At 43.9% G+C, this 20,555-nt stretch overlaps 1 protein-coding gene across 2 annotated transcripts in view; it reads right to left on the bottom strand.

Moving 5' to 3' along the window:
* Window positions 1-20,555, bottom strand: part of LOC149803736 (D-beta-hydroxybutyrate dehydrogenase, mitochondrial-like) — a 71,351-nt gene that overhangs the window by 2,465 nt on the left and 48,331 nt on the right. The gene's annotated exons all lie outside the window — the stretch shown is intronic.

The following is a 20,555-nucleotide window of genomic DNA, read 5'->3' as shown; positions in this document are numbered from 1 at the left end:
TTAATAATCAATTAATATAACGAACTGTTATTGGACACTAAAATGACACCATCACATGCTAATATTTTCATGACAAGACTAGAGAAAAGATAATCGACGAGGTACTCTATGGACCACTAAAATGGTGCAGATTCATTGACTATATATATTTGGAATTAATCGAAACGGGAAGCAACTTGAGAGTACTCTTTGAATTCGCCAATAACATACATCCTACGATAAAATTTCAACACTTTGGATACTTGAACACGCAAACATGCATTTTCTTTCCTTGGTTACTTTTCGCTCCGATGCTCTAAAATTACAACATTAGCAAAGGCAAAGTTGGGCTTTTGCCTTTTTGGTACCTCTGGGTTCATGACACCCGTCATTGCCTCGCCATCCATGATATATTCGGCCGTTGTGCGACCCATGCATGTTTATCAATTTATTTAGTCACGTTTGTTATAAATGTGGTTGCGTACGATACTAATCAATACAATGCAGACCCAACATTCAGTGACTAAAGGAGCAGCTTGTGTTTATATCGATAGCCAGGCTTCTGCATGAAGATTGTTACCCAAGTTTTACTTTTTGCAAATCCGCTCTGTTTCTTATTTCTGCTAGTAACGAGTAAACATGCGCATTTGTATTTTATGATCAGTGCGGTTCTCTTGGTAATTTCACCTCGCAGCTGTTGTTCCCCTTCGATTATTTTTCTCACTACGGTAAGAATGAGAGTCTATCATATATCTTCTTTTAATAATACAATCGCGTATTTTAATTATATAACGGGTAGACATTGTCCAGCCTCAACATCACGCGCTGGTGAGATAAGCACACGCACATGTAGCCAATTACCCTTTTGTACTGGTACAATTGTCAACACAATTGTCAAAACAAAACCTATGCCTTAGGAAAATTTAAATTTCCGCTATTGCGAGTTCTGGGAGTCTAGTACCCTTTCGTTTAAAAATACACCGATTGTGCCTGTACCATTTTCATCTATCGTCTTTGCCCAATAACGTATCTGAACAAGTGCGTCCTTGTTGAATCACAGTCAAGATTTTTCTTTTCTTAGCAGAGCCAATGTTGGTTGAAAATGTCTGACGGTGAAATCAGCTGGGATGGATAATTCGGTGAATGCTACTTGGCCATTAAAGAAACAATCCCAGAGTACTTTTGCATCCGGTACTGCAGTGAACGCTTCGGTGTTTTGATGTGCACATGCAATGATTCCAAGCTGGCTTAGAGTTGGCATTGGTACATCAGGGTGTTTCCAAAGAGCAATTTCTACTTGACCAGAAACAATTTTTTTTTTATGACAACTCATACGAGGGTTTGGTAACACCACCCTGTAGCAGATATTCTTCGAGAAGTGAAGCAAAGTTTTTCTAGAAATTAACATCCGCCAACACCCCGTCGGTAAATACCGCAAGCACATCACCGTGGTCAGATTTCGTAGCTTATATAATAATGATAAAATCTAATCTTAAACACAAACGCCAAAGATGATTAAGTATATGTCAAGATAAACGTTGAGTGCTTCGAACTGAATTGCATCTACCGCAACGAATGCTGCTGATAAGACAAATGATTTCATTTATTTCTGTTTTAGTGTGTGTGTGTGTGTGTGTGTGTGTGTTTATTTTGTATTTGTCTGTGCAACCACACGTGCTTGTGCTCTCGGTTTATTTTTAGGCGCCTGATTGTATTCACAAACAGATCCATTGGACCGGGAAAGTTGATTATATTATTAACTCCGATGCCACATTTAAGACTTGACCATGCACTTCGACCGTTAGGTAACACCATCTTATGTGTTTTATATTATTCCCAAATATATGTTCTGCCGCAGATTTCGTCTTCTCCATCTTTCTTTCTTTGCCTCTGTCTCTCTCCGTGTCTCTCTTAGCTTCTATCTTTCTCTTTCGGTCTCTCTCTCTCTGTCTCAGCCTCTGTCTCTTTCTCTTTCACTGTCGCTCTGTCTCTATTTTTGTCTGTCTGTCTGTCTGTATGTCTCTCTGTCTCTCTCTCTCTCTCTCTCTCAGTACATATATGGACCGAGAGAGAAAACAATTTAAGCTCAAGGAAACCTCGAACTTGAACTTACACATTACATCAAGCAGCCTACATGAACATGAGTAGTTAAGTGGGGCGATTTAGCGTCAAGGGGAATTAGCATTAAAAACAGGGTCCCGGCACTTTGGCGTCTATGGAAATTTAACATGGGGAAAATTGTCCCGGCACTTTGGCGTCAAGGGAAAATTAGCATTACAGAAGGTCTTGGGCTTGTTGAGCGTCAAGGGGAATTGAACATGGGAATAAATCGTGGGACTGTCTAGGGACAACACACACACACACACACACACACACACACACACACACACATATAAAATAAAAATTTGGGGGTAGGCAATTGAAAGTCGATCTCTTTTCGAGAGATTGGAGTGGCCCTGAAAAGGGCCTTTGGGTTTTATGTTAATGTATCCATTAACATAAAGGGCACCGCATTGGTCTTCTTCTTGTCCTTAGGCTGCGCCTGACTGCAGGACCGTAAATCAGGACTCTTTTGAGGCATCCTTGACGTTCTACATAGACTCTTCGCATCCACAGACTGGTGTCTGTCCTTTGGACAAATGTCCACTTGGATCGGACATACATTAGCATGTCCGTCCTGAACATTATCGAAGACACAAGGGTTGATGATTCGACTGTGGTCCACATCTTGAGGCGCCGAGAACAGGTGAATCAATGCAGTGAACTGCGTTTATTTATAGGTAGAGGAAGGACTGAAACGGATTGAGTTCATTTACCAATCCAAACACGCGTTACAAAATTCAGTCAGCCCACGTCCAATCGGAAAAGAGCAGTCTGTGACGTCACGTGGTCTATATAGATTCGCTAGCGCCCGTGTGTAGTCAATCCATGCGACAGTTTTTTTAACATGACGGAAACTCAGAAAACGATTAACTGGGGTGCACCAGCCGTTGAGACTACACAATGGAACCCGGACTTACTTTCAGAAGAGGTACATTGGGATTTTGTGGATTTTCTTACCTCGCAAGAATTTGTTCCGGAACCTTCGTCATCTTCATTACCACACGTGGAGAATTTTGACAGAGACAGAAAGAAGATAAAGTTCATAGACTTCTTCTGTTTTTTTGTTTACTCTCTCTGTTTTTTCAATTTCTTCACCGTCACAGTCTTTATCTCTTCTTCCTCCTCACTTTCTTCCCTTCTTCTTTTCTTCTCCTGTTTCTTTTTCTTCACCTGTCTGCTTTCTTCCTCCTCTTCTTCTTTCTCTGAAGAATCCCTCTCTTCTTCTGACTCTTCTTGTTTCTTTTTTGGGCAATCTGGAGACCAATGTCCTTTTTCTTGACAATAATAACAGGTATCTTGACTTTTGTCTTTTCTAAACATTTTTTTCTTTTTTGACGGTCTGGACACTCTGAAGACCAATGCCCTTTCTTCTGACAGATATAGCAAGTATCTTCACTTTTATCTCGCAAGGAAGGAGAGTAGTCCGTCGGCTGGTCTGAAGAAAATTTTCTAATGACCCCTCGCAAAGCTCCGATGAAACGTTCTATTTGGCTAGTCTCTTCCATCGTTGTGCGAGAGTGAAATGAATAGTGAAAGGACAAGACACATACCCTTTATATACGCTGGTCTGCCATGACTATAAATTAGTCCATGGTGTTTAAATTTTAGTCATTTGACTTTTTGCTATCAAGATGAAACGATCCAATTCATTCGAGAAGAAAGAAGAAGAAAGTAAGAGGCAGAAACGTGATCTATCGCCTCGTACCAGAGCTGAAGTCTTGGCACAAATTCATGCCAGTGATTTTGAAGAGGACATGAGCGAACCAGAATCCAAACCGTCTAAACAAAGTTCACCACCCTTAGTTAACCCTGAAAACTACTATTCCATTCGAGAGACAGAAAAGCGCTCCTCTAGAAAATTTAGAACCACGGCTTACAAATACACGGTGAAATTTAAAGATTTCAAGTCCGAAGTACCGTTAGAGAAAGCAGAAGGGTTCATCACCGGGGTGTGGGATTCTTTACTCACCACACTCAAGCGACAATGTCAACCCAAAGAAGACGATCGCTTGAGACTTTCCATACAACACGACGGTTTGAAATCCCCCGTTTGGATCGAGTTTAGCAGCCCTGCAGAATTGACCACTTCCAAAGTCATGGACAAGATTCAACACGTACAACAATCAATGACCAGTTTGACATCACCGATGGAAAAGCCACACTGGACATGACCCACGTCTCTCCTCCTCAAGGGACAGGACAACGCAATAAGGTATTATTGGTGAACAACCTTCGCAGCACCAAAAAGAGCCTCGTCCAAATTCACAACCCTCAAGATCAGATGTGTCTAGCCCGTGCCATCGTGGTGGGACGAACCTATGCCAACAAGAACGACACGGTAGAATGGAAAAGAACCTGGAAAACTATTCAACAATCCGACCGAGCCAAACAACGAAGTGAAGCAGAACTCCTGTTACAACAAGCTGGCCTGTCCAAAGACACACCCTGTGGCATTCCTGAAATGCAAAAATTGCAAGATGTCCTAGCTCCACTCTACACCTTGAAAGTGCACCCTCAAGAAGTGCGCGGACCTCTGTTGTATCGAGGGAAAGACTTTAAGGATGGAAAATACATTCACCTTTATCATCACGATGACCATTTTGATAACATTACCAGTATCACTGCATTCCTGGGATACAGTTATTACTGTGAGAAATGTGACTATGGCTATAAAAATCGAGAGCAACACAAACATTGTGGATCGAAATGCTCAGGATATTTGGCCTCTCCACCATGTCTGAGCGAAGGGCAAGAACCAGTGCATTGTCCAGTTTGTCTGCGCACGTTTGTCAGCCCTGCCTGTTACCAACATCATCTGAAGACGCAAGGTTCACAGCAGAAATGTGCATGTCAACTGCTGAGATTGTGCCCTACGTGTGGACAAGGCCTACGTACCAATAATGCCAAGGCACACGTATGTTCAGGAAAGAACAAATGTCACATTTGTCACCACATCGTGGACTTCGAACACGAATGCTACGTGCAAAAATACCAACCCCAACCAGAGAAAGAGGACGGTCACAAGAAGAAGAAGAAAGGCAATTTCATCTCTTTCGATTTCGAATGCATGCAAGAGACTGGCATTCACATTTCTAATTTCTGCGTGGCTCATTGAGCGTGCGAGAAGTGCATTCAAGAACCTATCTTCAGTCATTGCCCTCACTGCAGCAAGATTCCTGGAGGGCGTGAAAAATCTTTCGAGGACCAAACACGCTAGCCGATTTTGCACAATGGGTCTTAGACCCCATCGACAAGACGTAGAGCCAAGAGGACATCGAACGTTACGGAGATTGTCATCGTCATGCTACAGTGATGGCTCACAATTTCTCCGGATACGATGGACAGTTTCTTTTGAGGTACTATATGGAACATGGCACCGAGCGTCCTAAAGTCACTTTGAACGGAGTCAAAATCATTTTCATGCAAGTGGGACAAGTGCAGTTTAAAGATTCGATGAGTTACTTAGCTATGCCTTTGAGTCGAATGCCTAAAACGTTTGGAATGACAGAAATGGCTAATGGGCACTTTCCACACTTTTTCAATACGGAAGCCAATCAACACACCGTTCTACCCCATTTGCCTGAGGCTCACTATTACGACCCCGACAACATGCGTACCAAACAACGAGAAGCTTTCTACGCTTGGTACCAGGCTCACGCCTCCGACCCTTTCGACTTTCAGGAAGAAATGCTAAAGTATTGTCGTTCCGACGTGGACTTTTTACGGCGATGCTGTGGAAAATTTCGAGAACTGTTCACGGAACACGGAGGGGTCGATCCTTTGAAAGAAGCTTGCACCATTGCCAAAGCGTGTTCCTTAGTGTACCGGCAACGATTCATGCCTGAAAACACCGTGGCTGTCATCAGTCCTCAAACGACCAACTATGTCAAACGTCAATACTCGGTCAAAGCCCTGCGCTGGTTACATTACTTGTGCGACAAGGAAGACAAATGGATTCAGCATGCCCGCAACGGAGGAGGCGAAAAGACCATCGGAATGCATTCGGTCGATGGCTGGGACTTAGAAAACCCCAAGATCGTGTACGAGTTTAACGGTTGCTTATTTCACGGATGTCCCGTCTGTTACCCTGACCGCGACACTAAAAATCAGTTTTTACAACGAACGATGGAAGACTTGTACCAGGCCACTTGTCAGCGACGCCTAAAGTTAGAACAGGAAGGATACCAACTGGTGGAAATGTGGGAACACGAGTACGATCACCGTTTGAAAACCGATCCCGAATTTAAACGCCTCGTGGAATGTTACCAGTTCATGGACCCGCTGAACACGAGGGATAGTTTGTACGGAGGAAGGACCAATGCCACCTGTTTGCTGTACGAAGCCGACGAAGAGAAAGGAGAAGAAATGAAATACTTGGACGTGTGTTCGCTGTATCCCTACGTATGCAAATATTGTCGCTTTCCTGTAGGGCACCCACAATTGTTGACGGAACATATCGACCTGAAAAACATTCGACAATACGAAGGTCTGATCAAGTGTAAAGTTTTGCCTCCCACGGACTTGTACCATCCCGTGTTACCTCACCATTGCCAAGGCAAACTGATGTTTCCTTTGTGCCCTACTTGTGCAGAAACGTGCAACCAAGATCAACCTTGCCATCACACCCAGGAAGAACGGGCCTTGACGGGGACGTGGGTCAGCGCAGAATTGTTCAAAGCTCTGGACATGGGATATCAACTGTTAGAAGTGTACGAAATTTGTCACTTTCCCAAGACACAACAATATCACAAGGGTGACCCCACTCAGAAAGGCATTTTCGCCAACTACGTGGATGCCTTTTTGAAACTGAATCAAGAAGCCAGTGGCTATCCGTCCTGGTGTCACACTCCCGAAGACCAAAAGACATTCAAAGAGAAGTACTGGGCACAAGAAGGTATCCCTTTAGAACACATCGACAAAAATGAAGGCAGGCGATCGTTTGCCAAAGTGTTGTTAAATTGTTTGTGGGGCAAAATGGCACAACGCCCGTGTTTACCCAAGATGGAATATTTGACAGAACCTTCCCGCTACTTTCAGATGATTCACGACAAAACCAAATACATGAAACACGTGGACGTCGTTCGTGAGGATTTGATCTTGGTCAATTACGAAGAAGATCTGGACTTTGTACAAGACGACCCTTTTGGAAATGTCATCATTGCGGCTTACGTGACAGCTCATGCTCGCTTAAAATTGTACGAAGCTTTAGAACTGTTAGGGGAACGTGTCCTGTACTTTGACACGGACAGTTGTATTTACATCCATCACCCGAGTCAACAGCACCCTGACATCGAAGGAGACCGTTTAGGAGCCTGGACAGACGAGCACCCCGATGACAAGATTCTAAGTTTCGCCAGTGGTGGCCCTAAAAAATACGGCTACGAATACCGGGACAAACAAGGAGAAGTGCACACGACGTGTAAAGTGAAAGGATTGACTCTGAATTATCGTACCAGTCGAGTGGTGAACTTTGGCGTATTGAAAGAAGCATTGCAGTCTAGAGAAGATGAACACTTTAAAGTGACCACCTATCAAGCCAACAAGATTGTACGTTTACCCACTCACCACATCGTCAGTCGACCCTTGGAAAAAGTCTATCAAATCGTGTACCAAAGCGAGTGCGACTTCCCAATCATTTCACCTTACACGTCGGTATAAAACATTGGTTGTAAGAGGATAGTCACCCACCAGAAGCATGACTTCGCCACAGCAAGAATCGAGTGAGAAACCCGATGAGAACTCCAAGTTCAAACCCTACCCTTTTCCAGTCTTCTTACCTGACTATTGTGATGTGCCCGTCGATTGGACACGTTTCAGAAATGGCCTACGGATAGGGAAGGATTACCTTCTTCGCATGTTTTAGCTAGAACAGGATTTGTCTACTTGGGACCTGAGTCAGGATTGGGATACGAAGTACAGTGTTTCGCTTGCGGACTGAAGTTACGAATGGATCTATGTATCTACAAAGATTCAGCTATTCTGGAACCTACTCGATAGTCTCCGCACTGTCCTTACCTTTCTATGGTCTTTCCACCCATGCCACTACGGTACAATGATGACGGCACCTTAGAGACGGTACCTTCCAAAACTAGACATAAAAAACATAAAAAAGGAACGATGTACAAACTTGAGACTGCATTGGAACTAGTATAAAAAGGGACTATGGTCAAGATCGATAGTTCATTGTGACTACCTACCAAGACCGAGCGAACAAGAGGAATACTTTCAGAGAAACACACAACAAGTTCAGACAGACACAATTCAAGTGTGGGGCTTCGGAAGTAGAATGCGATTGTGAGCCTTGCGATGGGAACGATGCTGTACGCTGTGACCTTAGCGATGCCGTAAAGCATCATGGGAACTTTGTTCTCACTACCCCTATCATGGAAAGTGATGCTGTGCGTGTCAAACCTGAGAGATGCGAAAGTGATGCCGCTCGTCCTCTTGGACACTTTACTGGGTTTCGTTTTAAAGGTGAATGTTCACCTTCACGTTTACCCCCCTACGGATGTCATCCAGCCCTGAGCAAACTCCTGTCCATGTCACCCAACCCTCATCAAAACGAACCTGTGAAAGACGAATATTCGTTCCCTGTACGTTTGTCGGAATACTGCGACTTTGAAAATCGTCTTCAATCGTTCAAAGGAAAATGGCCTAAGTATCTGGGAGGACCGACCCCCGAAGAATTAGCCAGAGCCGGATTTTTCTACTTGGGCGAAGGAGATAAAGTCAAGTGCTTCAGTTGCGGTGTGTCACTTCACCACTGGGAACCACAAGATTCGGCCTAAGTAGAACATGCTCGATGGTCACCGAATTGTCATTACTTACCCTTAGTGGGACCGAGACATTGAAGTAACTTACCATAATCTGTTCATGGATACTTTACAAGAGAACATTCGCGCTTTGCCTGTGGAGTTGAGAGAAAGGATTTACCGAGAGCTGGTCAAAATACAAGTGAAACGTAAAGAACAATTGCATCCGTTACGTCACCAGATGTTTAATCACTGGTACCTGAATGCTATAAAAGGACTGATTCAGTTGAAAGTGTTCCATTGGACAGACATTGATCAACAAAAACCCTGGTTTTAAAAAGGATTGGTTTGCTATTGATGATTCTATCTACTACAATGTAAACTTACTGCATCGAATTCCAGAGGAAGAGTTAACGAATTACCGACATCTTTTACACAATGTCAACTTAGTGAAAGAGGAAACTTCTGAACGAATTGTAATGTGTAAATTAGTGACTAAACGATTTAAATTTGGCACTGAAGTAAAACCATGTCTGTGCAAACGGTACATTTCTTCTGTCAGACAAAAGAGGATTTAGTATGACCTGTTTATGGATACTTTACAAGAGAACATTCGTGCTTTGCCTGTGGAGTTGAGAGAACACATTTACCGAGAGCTGGTCAAAATACAAGTCAAACGTAAAGAACAGTTGCATCCGTTACGTCACCAGATGTTTAACCACTGGTACCTGAATGGTATAAGAGAACTGATTCGTCAGAAATTGTTTCAGTGGTCAGACCTTGTTCAATACTTCCAGGGCCCCGATGATCCACGTGTTCATCATTTTGGTTACTTCGAGATTCACCTAGTGCAACGCATTGAGGAAGACAAGTTAAATGATTACCAACATATTTTACGTGGAATCTACTTAGCGGAAGAGGAAACTTCTAAACAAACTCTGAAATTCGGTTACAGTATGCAAGATTTAGATTCCCTACTCGAGAACGAAGATGTCTGGCTAGAAAGTACGTGTATTGTTTCCGAAACGAAGAGACTGTAAAAACAGGCTGCCATGCCACGACTTATGTCACATGTAATTGAACAGATTCCGTGGAAAGAACTCAATGACCATATTCAAACCGTGGATCATTATCATCGATTATTACAAGAACTGCATCCATTCAATTTGGGTCGACAAGTGGTGTGTGTCTTAGTGACTTATTTTCTGGGATTTCGTTTACCAGCCGATTCTTTGTGGGCTCTTTACGATCAGTACTTACCACCCCAATGGCCTTAAATGGTCACGAAAGACTCCTTTTGCTCAAAGCCTTGCGTTTTCATCTGGATACTTCTCGACCTCTACGGGAAAAAAAGATTCGTCAACTTTTAGCTACCCAAGACGTGTATGACGATGTGTGTGTAGCTTGTGACTTACACCCCCACTGGACAGATGTCCGTGCCTGGAAAGAATGGGATTTTGAGGCTTGGACCCAAGAAGTGGCCCAGTATGCGCGAGAGTTGTTCAAGGAAAAAAGTCACTTTTCAACCTGTGTTAATGACGGTGCCAGAAGAAGCCGTCACCCAGGAGAGGACTGTCGTGGACATGCCTGAAAGACCCTTTCGGGAGGACACTTGTGTGACCTTACCTCCAATAGAACTGGTCAGAACTTTACCCAAAACATGTTGTACAGACACTTGTTTTTATTCCACGTTAATGATTTTCATGTGCCTTTTATCGTTGTACTTAAGCCTTGGCTTTTATGTATTTTTGTCTTTCGTATTCATGTTTAAAACATTCAATAAACGTGTCCTGAAAAAAATATATAAACTCTCGTCTTGTTTGTTTTCGTGTCACAAGTGACATTCCTGACACTATGGCTACTTCTGCTGTCTCTGCTCCCTCTTCCTCCACTGTCAAAGTCATCGACGAATACTTAGATCGTGCCAGTTGGGAGGCTTTGTATCTTCGCCATCCCTTTAACATGCTCATTGCTGGACCTAGCGGTTCAGGCAAAACCGAATTCGTCAAACGTTTGATCGAACATAAACATCATTTGATCGATCGTCCACCTCAACGCATTGTGTGGTGTTACAAAGAGTGGCAATCGGCGTACAGTCTCTTGCGAGAAAGTCAAGGCGATTCCATCGTGTTTGTGGAAGGCATTCCTAAAGAAGACGACGGCATCGTCTCTGACTGCCGTCAAACACATTTGGTCATTTTCGACGACATGTTAGGAGAAGACGAAGAAGAAATTAAACTGTGGTTTACGCGCAAAGGGCATCACCGTAATGCCAGTGTCGTTTACATCACTCAAAATTTGTTTCAAAGTAAAGCCCATCGCACCATCAGTCTCAATGCGCATTATGTGGTCTTGTTTAAAAGCCCTCGAGATAAATCGCAAGTGCAAGTCTTAGCCAAACAGTTAGGGACGCCTTGGCTGACTCAGGCGTACGACGATGCCACTCAAACTCCACACGCCTATTTACTCGTCGATTTGAAACCTACGACCCCCGATGATTTGCGATTTCGTACACACTTGTTTCACCACTGGGGCCAAGACGGAGGGCCTGTCCTGTACACGTCTCCGTCCTCGACTTAACTTCACTCCACAAAAAAAAATCTATAAAAACCTCAGACACTTTTCGTCTGTCTCACACAGAGTTTGAACATGACGTCCCTTCAGTCGCATCTTCCCGTCAAATTGATTCGTGCCTTGTATGGCATCAGTCGAGAAAAAAATCCACAAACACGAGCTCGTGTCTTAGAAGCTAGTCTCAAAGAAGTCTTACGATGGTTCACGGTGACAGCACGTCAATTACTACAAGGGATCATTCAGATTCCTCATCAAACCAAACGCTTTTTTGATCGAAACAAAGTCGCTTTGACCCAACTGGCTGATCCTCGCATCGACATTCAAACCAAAAAACAAATCATTTTGAAACTTGGGGGGAGCGGTACTCTAGGAGGGGTCATCATTCGCTCCCTCTTAAGATGGGATCCTAATGCTCCCAAACTTCTCCCCAAGAAAAAAGTCAAACGAAGCTCCAAGAAGAAGAAAAAGAGCCACGGTGTCAAGACCAAGTCCCCAAGGAGACCCGTGTCTCCAAGAACTTCTTCAGTGGCGGGACCCTCCTCTTACCAGTCACCACCCCGGAAAAAGAAAAGAAGCCCCCAAGAAAAGAAGCAGAGAAAAAGTCCCCAGAAAAAGAAAAACCCACAGAAGAAAACTAGTCGCAAGAGAGGCACTTCGGCCAGGACGCAACCTTACACTCGCAAACCACGACCTGAAAAGGCGGTGACCGCGTCTCCGGTAGCCTGAGGTTCATTCACTTCCCCGTTGATGTCACCAAGAACTGAAGAGTACTTGGAGACGTTGATCACACCAAGAACTTCTCCTCTCCGTTGATAACCCCAAGAACGTCCCCAGTGGCAGGACCCTCCAATTTAGTGGCAGTGGCCGCTGCTCACAAAGTACCTTCTCCCAAAATCAAAGTTCAAGAAAGATCGGGCATGTTACAAAGTTTACTAGATTTGTCCAAGCAAGAACTGGCTCGATTTAGTCCGTTACGTACCCCTGCACGACGTGTCATGCCTGTCCTGAAGTTGATACGCCGTAAAGACAACCAATGGCGACGCGTTCCAGTATAAAAAAAGCCTGTGACCGAGTAGGCGTATCAGTGTTTTGGTGCTCCTGAAGATGTCACCCTCCAGAAAACATCCCTCTTCTAAACAACCCCAAGGAAAGAAAAGGAAAGGACTGCCTCCTCGTTTAGTCAAACATGGGGACGTCTTATCTGTCCTGTCCAAAGCTTCTCCACCCCTACGAAAAAAACTCATTCAATCAGCCTCCAAAGAGGTCATCGATACCGTGTGCGAATGTTGTTTGAACGTCTTGAAAGGCACGATCCCTTTGTCCAAACACCAGAAACAATGCTTAGGCAAACATCGTCACGTTCTTCGCCAAATGGTTCAAAAGAAAATTCCCATTCGTCAAAAGAAGAAGATGTTGGTCCAACGTGGAGGCATTTTACCCCTCTTGTTAGGTCCATTGCTGAAAGGAGTCTTGGGAACCATGTTGGGAGGACTGGTGGGAGCAAGATAAAAAGGTCCTCTGAAGTCTCAAGATCTCAGAATCGACCCTTGACAACCCCATGGAAGGACAAAAGCTAGCTTTAGTGCCTTACAAACGATGGATGGAATACCATCGTTGGCAAGAACAACGCACCCCGCATTTACCTCCAAATCCCAATTTGAGCGAGATGTCCCAGTTACAACACGAATTGCAGTCCTTGATGGATCGCCAAGATCTGTCCGAAACAGAAAAATCGCAAAAGTACGGTCAACACTTGCAACGATGGCAACTCTTTCACCAGAAAGCCTCAGACGAAACAGCTCCTCCCACTCTGAAAGATTTTAAGACCTTGATGAAAAGTCCAGCACCATCACCAGTACCACCACTACCAGTGACCAAGACAAAAAAAGGAGAAGAAGAAGAAGAAGGGTTTCAAACTCCACCAGAAAAAGTACGCAAGTTAACAACACCACCTACCTCCAGAATTGGATGGATTAAAAAGATGATGACCACCCCTTCTTCATCACAAGAGAAAAAGAAAGTGAAGACAGAAGTGAAACAAGAACCGATATCCCCTGTTCTGACATCCTCCTCTTCGACACCTATTGCCGGTCACACACGCAAGGCATTGCAATCCAAGAAAGTACACCAAGAGAAAAAGAGTAGCATCTTCCAAGAGTGAGTGCCTTATTAACACACAAACCAACAAATGGAAAAAGTCTTAGCCAGCATTTACTACGATCCCTCCCATCCTGCAGGTTACACAGGAGTTCAAAAATTGTATCGTGCTGCCAAAACTCGACTGAAAAGTCTCCGTTTACCTCAAGTGCAACGATGGTTACAAGAACAAGCTACCTACACTTTACACAAACCCATTCAACGCAAGTTTTCCAGAAGTCGCACCCGAGTGGAAGGCATCGATCATCAATGGCAAGCCGATTTAGCCGATGTCTCTCATTTGGCCAGCTACAATCGTGGCTACAAATATTTGTTTTGTGTCATCGACGTCTTTTCCAAATTTGCCTGGGTCGTACCCTTGACTTCCAAATCGAGCAGCGAGTTAGTGCGAGCCCTGCAACGAGTGTTGAAACAAAGCGGTCGTCACCCTCTTCGATGGCAAACGGACAAAGGTACCGAATTTCTGAACTAAGCGTTCCAAAAAGAATTAAAGAAACGTGACATTCATTTTTTTACCACCGAGAATCCTGAAACCAAAGCCAGCATCGTGGAACGTTTTCAACGCACTTTGAAAGAACGCATGTGGAAATATTTTACGCATCACCACACTCTGAAGTACATCGACATCTTACCGCACCTGGTGCAAGCGTACAACCAATCTTACCATCGAAGCATCGGACGTTCCACGCAAGAAGTGACTTCCGAGAACGAAGTGTTGGTGTTTGAGCGCCTGTTTGGTACGTCCCCGACGAGGGCTGCCCCCAAGAAAAGTGGAGTGTTGACCGTAGGAGATTGGGTGCGCATTGGCAAAACCAAACGCACTTTCGACAAAGGTTACTTACCTACCTGGACGACCGAATTGTTTCGTGTCACTGGACGAGTGCATGGCCGTCATCCTGCCGTCTATAAATTGGAAGACATGAACGGAGAAGTGCTCAAAGGAACGTTTTATTTGCCCGAGTTACAACGTGTCACCAAAAAAGAAGACGACGTGTACGACATCGAAAGCATTCTCGAACGCAGAACCCGTAAAGTAGGCAAACGACGTGTCAAAGAAGTCAAAGTACGTTGGAAAGGATGTCCACCCAGTTTTGATTCTTTGATCGAGGCTTCGCAAGTCATCGACTATAAAAAGAAGTGACCATCATGCCCTTTCACAGAGCAGACGCAGCTACGTCGACCACTCCTCCTTCATCTAGTTCTTCTGTGCAAGATTTGTGGGTGTGGTGTGGAGAACGTGTACCTAAAACGCAAATCGTCTTTTTCTGCCAAATCTTCTGGTGTATTGTGTCATCGGGGCAGCCATTGCCAATTTGAGTTTTCAGCAAGGAGACTAACAATTGTGGACCATTTTAGTGAGCAGCTGCATCGGTTACCTGCTTCCCAATCCCTCCCTGAAATTCTCCTCGAACGGGAACAACGGGAACCTTGTGTCCAGTGCCAGTGTCAGTCACCACTCCAATAACAACAACAACCCTATTTTGGGCGGAGACGCACCTCTGACGTCCAATAACCCCTCGGACAGCCACAGAACTCTGGAATTATGAGTCACCAAAACCAATTTTACTTAACCTTACCCAGTGACAGTTCCATGGAGGTGTTTCCCAAGAACACGTTGTGCTGTTACACGGCCAAATTACCTCAGGCCATCCCATTAGATCACGAAGGCCATTGGGAAGTGGCTTTAGTGGAAATCATTCACCCGACCCAAGTCCTCAATGTCCTTCCCAATCAAAACTTTTTTGATGTGGAAGTTCATGACGAGCAAATGCAACAGTACTTGGATACCCATGGCAAATATAACATAAAAACCCCTGGCACACAAAATCAAAAGTACACCATCTATCACTTGTTCGTTCCCCCAGGCTATTATTTTAGTGGTCAACATTTGGTGAGCACCATAGCCTCCAGGTTTAATGTCGTGTTTCTGAAAGCTTTGGAAAGTGTCAAAAAAAGTGTCACCATGGAATACCACAAAGCAGCTCGTCGCTTCTTGATGAAATTTGACGGGAGTAAAATCGTGTCCATTTTATTTTGTCCTGAATTGTTTGACATGTTGGGCGGAGACATGGACATGAGAATGGTCATGCTCAAGAAAAACGAATTACCAATCATTTACGACAACGAGTCTTTAGCAAGTTATTTCGTGCCCCGGTAGAACTGAACCAAGGACTGAATTTGATGTTTGTGTACTCCGATGTGGTGGAGTACAACGTGGTGGGACACACCTCCGTACCGTTACTGCGTGTCATTCCTTTCAAAGTGGATTCTGCCACGAACGCTGACGAGGAAGGTGGAAACACTTACCACGTTCACCGCGAATTTGTACATCCTCACTATCTGCCGGTCAGCAAGTCGTATTTGGACACGGTCAACATTGCTATAAAAGGAGATCTGGGACAAAATATTCCATTCACCAAAGGAAAAGTCACGGTGAAACTCCATTTTCGAAAACGGTTCGCTCACGACTCGTAAGTCATGTATCCAGTGTACCGAGGGGTTGCTCGACAGCGAGGACACGGTTTAGGAGATATGTTGAAATCGGCCTTTCGTTCGGTGGCCCCGGTGTTGAAACCGATGGTGACACGAGGATTGCACGCCTTGAAAGATGTGGCACTGACGCAAGGCAAAGAATTTCTCCAAAATGTCATCATCGACAAACAAAACCCCAAAGAAGCCTTCATGAGGGCAGGCAAAAATGTCTTGCTGCAAACGGGTAAAGACCTTTTGAGCCTACGAGAAACACCTATAAATGCCCTGCACGCTACCGAGTCAGGCATTCAGCAAGGACAAGGCAGAAAGAGACGACGAAGAAAACACCCTTTCACCAGACTTCACACTTCTAAAGCTAGAAAGGCAAAGAAAAGAAGAACCGTTCGAGACTTAGACGTTTTCGATTATTGAGAAAGAGAAAAATGATGCACCGAGAATCTTGCGCTTGTTCCAAGTCGAAACTGGATCTGTTTGCCATGCCCCCCCCACCACCACCATGATGACCATGCAAGAATCTCAGTGGGTGGAATTTCATCCCGTCTCCTCTTTGACAGCTTCAGCTCCCATCGAGTTTGAAATCAAAGGACAGCCCGAAGATTACATGGATCTGAATAGCAGTTACTTGTACCTGAAAGTCAAAGTTGTCGATGAGGACAATTCGCCCCTAGATGGTGATGAGGTAATAGCTCCCGTCAACAATTTCATGCATTCCTTGTTGAGTGGAGTGGACTTGTACTTGAATAACAAACTAGTCAGTAGCAGCATGGATACTTACCCTTATCGAGCGTACCTGGAAAATCTCTTGACGTACGGAATAGACGCCAAGAACACTCATCTCAATGCCTCTGTGGTATGGGAAGCTGACGATGCAGGCCAGTTTGAAGATTTCGAAATTAATGCAAGCAAAGTACACAATGCGGGATTTGTAGAACGAAGAGACAAAATCAAAGACGGACAGAGTTTAGAACTGATGGATCGTTTGCATTTGGACATGTGGTTGCAAGAAAAATATTTGCTGAATGGGGCGAATGTTCGCCTGAGACTGAATCGTAGCAGTGCCGCTTTATATTTGATAGGTACTACTGTTTGCAAAACTGTCATCGAGGAAGCCAGGCTCTACGTACGACGCGTGGAAGTGTTACCTAAAGTGGGAAACGACATCAGTCAGACGTTGAGCAGAACGACCGCCAAGTATCCCATACGACGCGTGGAAGGGAAAACCTTCACCATTCCTACGGGGCAACGATCCATGATCGAAGATCATCTGTTCCAAGGACAGTTACCCAAACGTTTGATCATTGGTATCGTCGAGAATGCAGCCTTCAACGGACCTTTGGCTAAAAATCCTTTCCACTTTGAACACTTTAATGTGTCCAAGATCGAAGTCAGTCGCGATGGCAAGACCTTGTGTACCCGACCATTCGAACCTAACTTTGACAAGAAGAATTACTTGAGATCGTACTTGTCCCTATACGAAGCCACGGGACAATTAGGAACCAACACCAGTCACGGTATTTCGTACGACGATTATGCAGGAGGCTATGCTTTGTGGGCTTTTGATTTCACTCCAGACCAAGGCAGCGACGAGGGACATTTCCACCCTATAAAATCAGGCCAGATTCGTGTGGAAATTCAGTTTACCACAAATCTACCAGAGACGGTGAACGTCATCCTGTATGCAGAATTTGATAATACGATAGAAATCAACAGTTTGAGAGAAGTCATTCTAGATTGTGGAGAAACTTTGGAGATAGAATGTGAGGAGACCGTGGAAGAAGAAGAAGAAGAAGAAGAATCCCAAGACGAAGAAGTTATCATGATGAAGTCAAGATCGCCAGAACAAGAAGCCCATTTAGTCTCCTGCTTTGCTACATTCCTGACAGATGTAATGAAAGAATTGATCAAGGAAGAGTGCTATGGATGTCACAACGATCATCCCAGTCAAATTCAACACGACAAATGTCTGATGTTGAGCCAAGAAGAAAAATTGGACGAATATCTGGACAAAGCTTGGGGTGTCATCGAGATAGAATTCGTGTTGAACGAGTGGTATAAAGGCTTGGATAAACATTCTTCTCCTCCATTAACGTCTCTGGAGCGCCGTCGCATCAAATCTCTCTTGGACCAGAGTAAGAAGTCGGAGCTAAACGCCTTTTACTTGTCAGACATTTTCAAGCAAAAGGTCAGGATCGAATTGATGACCTATCATTACCTGTGAAGAAGATGAAGAAGGAGAAGAAAAAACCACACAAAACATGGATACCTGGGAACTTTATTACCTTTTGAACCACAGCTCGTACACGGCTTCTTGGAATCCTGTCGTCTGTGCTAAAGATGAACTCCCTCATCGTAAATCTCAAGACCATCTAGCTTATGTGATCAACACGGACGACAGTCATCTCCCAGGAACCCACTGGGTAGCCGTCTACTTTCTTCAAGAAGGATGTGTGGAAGATTTCGATTCGTACGGATTGCCTCCTTTGGAAGACGATATCATCGACTTTATGAGAAGAAATGCTCAAACCACCCGATTCAATAATGTGAAATTACAAGGCACAGATTCCTTGGTGTGGGGACAATATTGTGTGTATTTTCTGCATCATCGCAGCCTGGGTTATTCCTTAGAACATTTAGTGACTCATTTTGATCCTCGTTCTTCTTCTAGAAACGATGTGAAAGTAGATCAATGGTTTTGTGACCATTATGCTTATCTTTTGTCTCAAGCTAGGAAACGTAGTGTCCATCATTGGCCTAATGACTTCCAACAGTGGAGATCACAATTTCATTCACAACGTTGTCAGCCTTGTCCAAAAAATATTGTGTGAGTTGGAAAAAAAATGTTTGTGATTAGAAAAAATGTTTGATGTTATAATGTTGAGTTATTGTTAAAAAGTCTTAGAGTTGTTTGTTAGTGTTAAGTGATTTTGAATAAAAAATGTTGTGTTTTGAAGAAAAAAAATGCCTTTGTGGGTTGTTTGGCTATAAGAATTTTGATTCATGCTCTTTGACTTCTTACTATCCCTCTCATGATACTCATTGAACGTTCCGGCTCGAAAACCGTGGAGGGATGTCACGTCCGCGCTTTGACTTTAAAGCCGGGGTAGCCTCCAGTCTAACCATCCATTGTCGACTCATCCTCCTACGAAGATGTGCTCCAAACTAGCTCAGTTAAACGAAGCCTACGTGAATTTGCATAGGGTCAGACACAGTCTGATACCGAAGCCAGAAGAGATAGAGAATGTGAGAATGTTAAAAGTCACTGAAGACCTGATAGAAGAGCTCTTCAGAGAAGAAGTGAACAGGGAGAAAGAAGAATGGACAGAGAAGTACAGACTTCAGAAACAGCAGAGAGAGCAGCAACAGCAACAACAGCAGCAACAGGAACCTGAACCTGACAGAGGCTTTGTCGATTGTCGTATCGACACCAAAGAGTTCTTCTTCTCTTTCCGAAGAAGCAGGCCTATCGTCAGAAAGTCTATCATCAGAGGACGTCGCATTCTTAGAAACTAACAGATCGCCCTAGCTTCAACTTCACACAAGCAAAAAAAAAAACAGCCCTTTTCAGGGCTACCCAATACTCTAGAAAAGAAATAACAATCGATTTGCCAATGTGTGTATGTAGAGTAGTGTGAATATAAACACTCACTCTTTTCTGGTGTGATTGTATGTGTTTGTGTTTGTAAGCACTTTCGTACTATTGTGTGGATAGTAGATAATGTTTTTTTTATGTTTGACGTGTGGGAATGGTAGATTTGGGATTTGATTGCTTTGCGCATGTGGATAGTATATTATTTTTAATGAAAATTTTTAAAATAGTAATGGGTAGTAAAAAAGTGAGTGTTTCTTTTAGGTCCGCGCGTTGTTTGGTCATGATCTAGGTAATATAAATTTTGTTTTAGGGGGATGTTTTCCTTCACGTCTGCGCTTTTAGTAAAATTGTTGATTGATCAAGAGAATGAACACCAGACTAGCAAAACTGTTTGAACTTCATGTACACCTGGAATATGCCAGGTGTATAGTGAATGAGCTGGCTGCAGAGGCCATAGTAGAAGAGGGAAGAATGAAAGAGGAGGAGAGAAGAAAAAAAGAAGAGGAGGAGAGAAGAAACAAAGAAGAGGAAGAAAAGGAGAGAGGAAATTTCAGAATCCCAGAGACAGAAGATTGGGATTCTGAAGCCACTTATCCCGCCTCTGCTCTCCCCAAAAAAAGAGTGAAAGGAGACTGGGGAAGAAGATGAGTGTGTGGTGCCATGCCTGGAAGGTGCCATCATTAACGAGGTGTGACTGGAGTTCAAAAAACAAACAGCCCTTTTCAGGGCTACCCAATACTCTAGAAAAGAAATAGTAATCGATTTGCCAATGTGTGTATGTAGAGTAGTGAGAATATAAACACTGACTCTTTTTTCCTAGTGTGAGTGTATGTGTTAGTGTTTGTAAGCGCTCACGTACGTTTGTGTGGATAGTAGATTATTGGGTTTCATTATAATGCTTTGAGTGC

Source organism: Sinohyriopsis cumingii, chromosome 3 (genome assembly GCF_028554795.1).
Source record: "Sinohyriopsis cumingii isolate HCF-2022 chromosome 3, ASM2855479v2, whole genome shotgun sequence".
NCBI classification, from domain to species: domain Eukaryota; kingdom Metazoa; phylum Mollusca; class Bivalvia; order Unionida; family Unionidae; genus Sinohyriopsis; species Sinohyriopsis cumingii.
The sequence above is the reverse complement of the archived record's forward strand: the minus strand, read 5'-3'. Positions and strand labels throughout refer to the sequence as shown.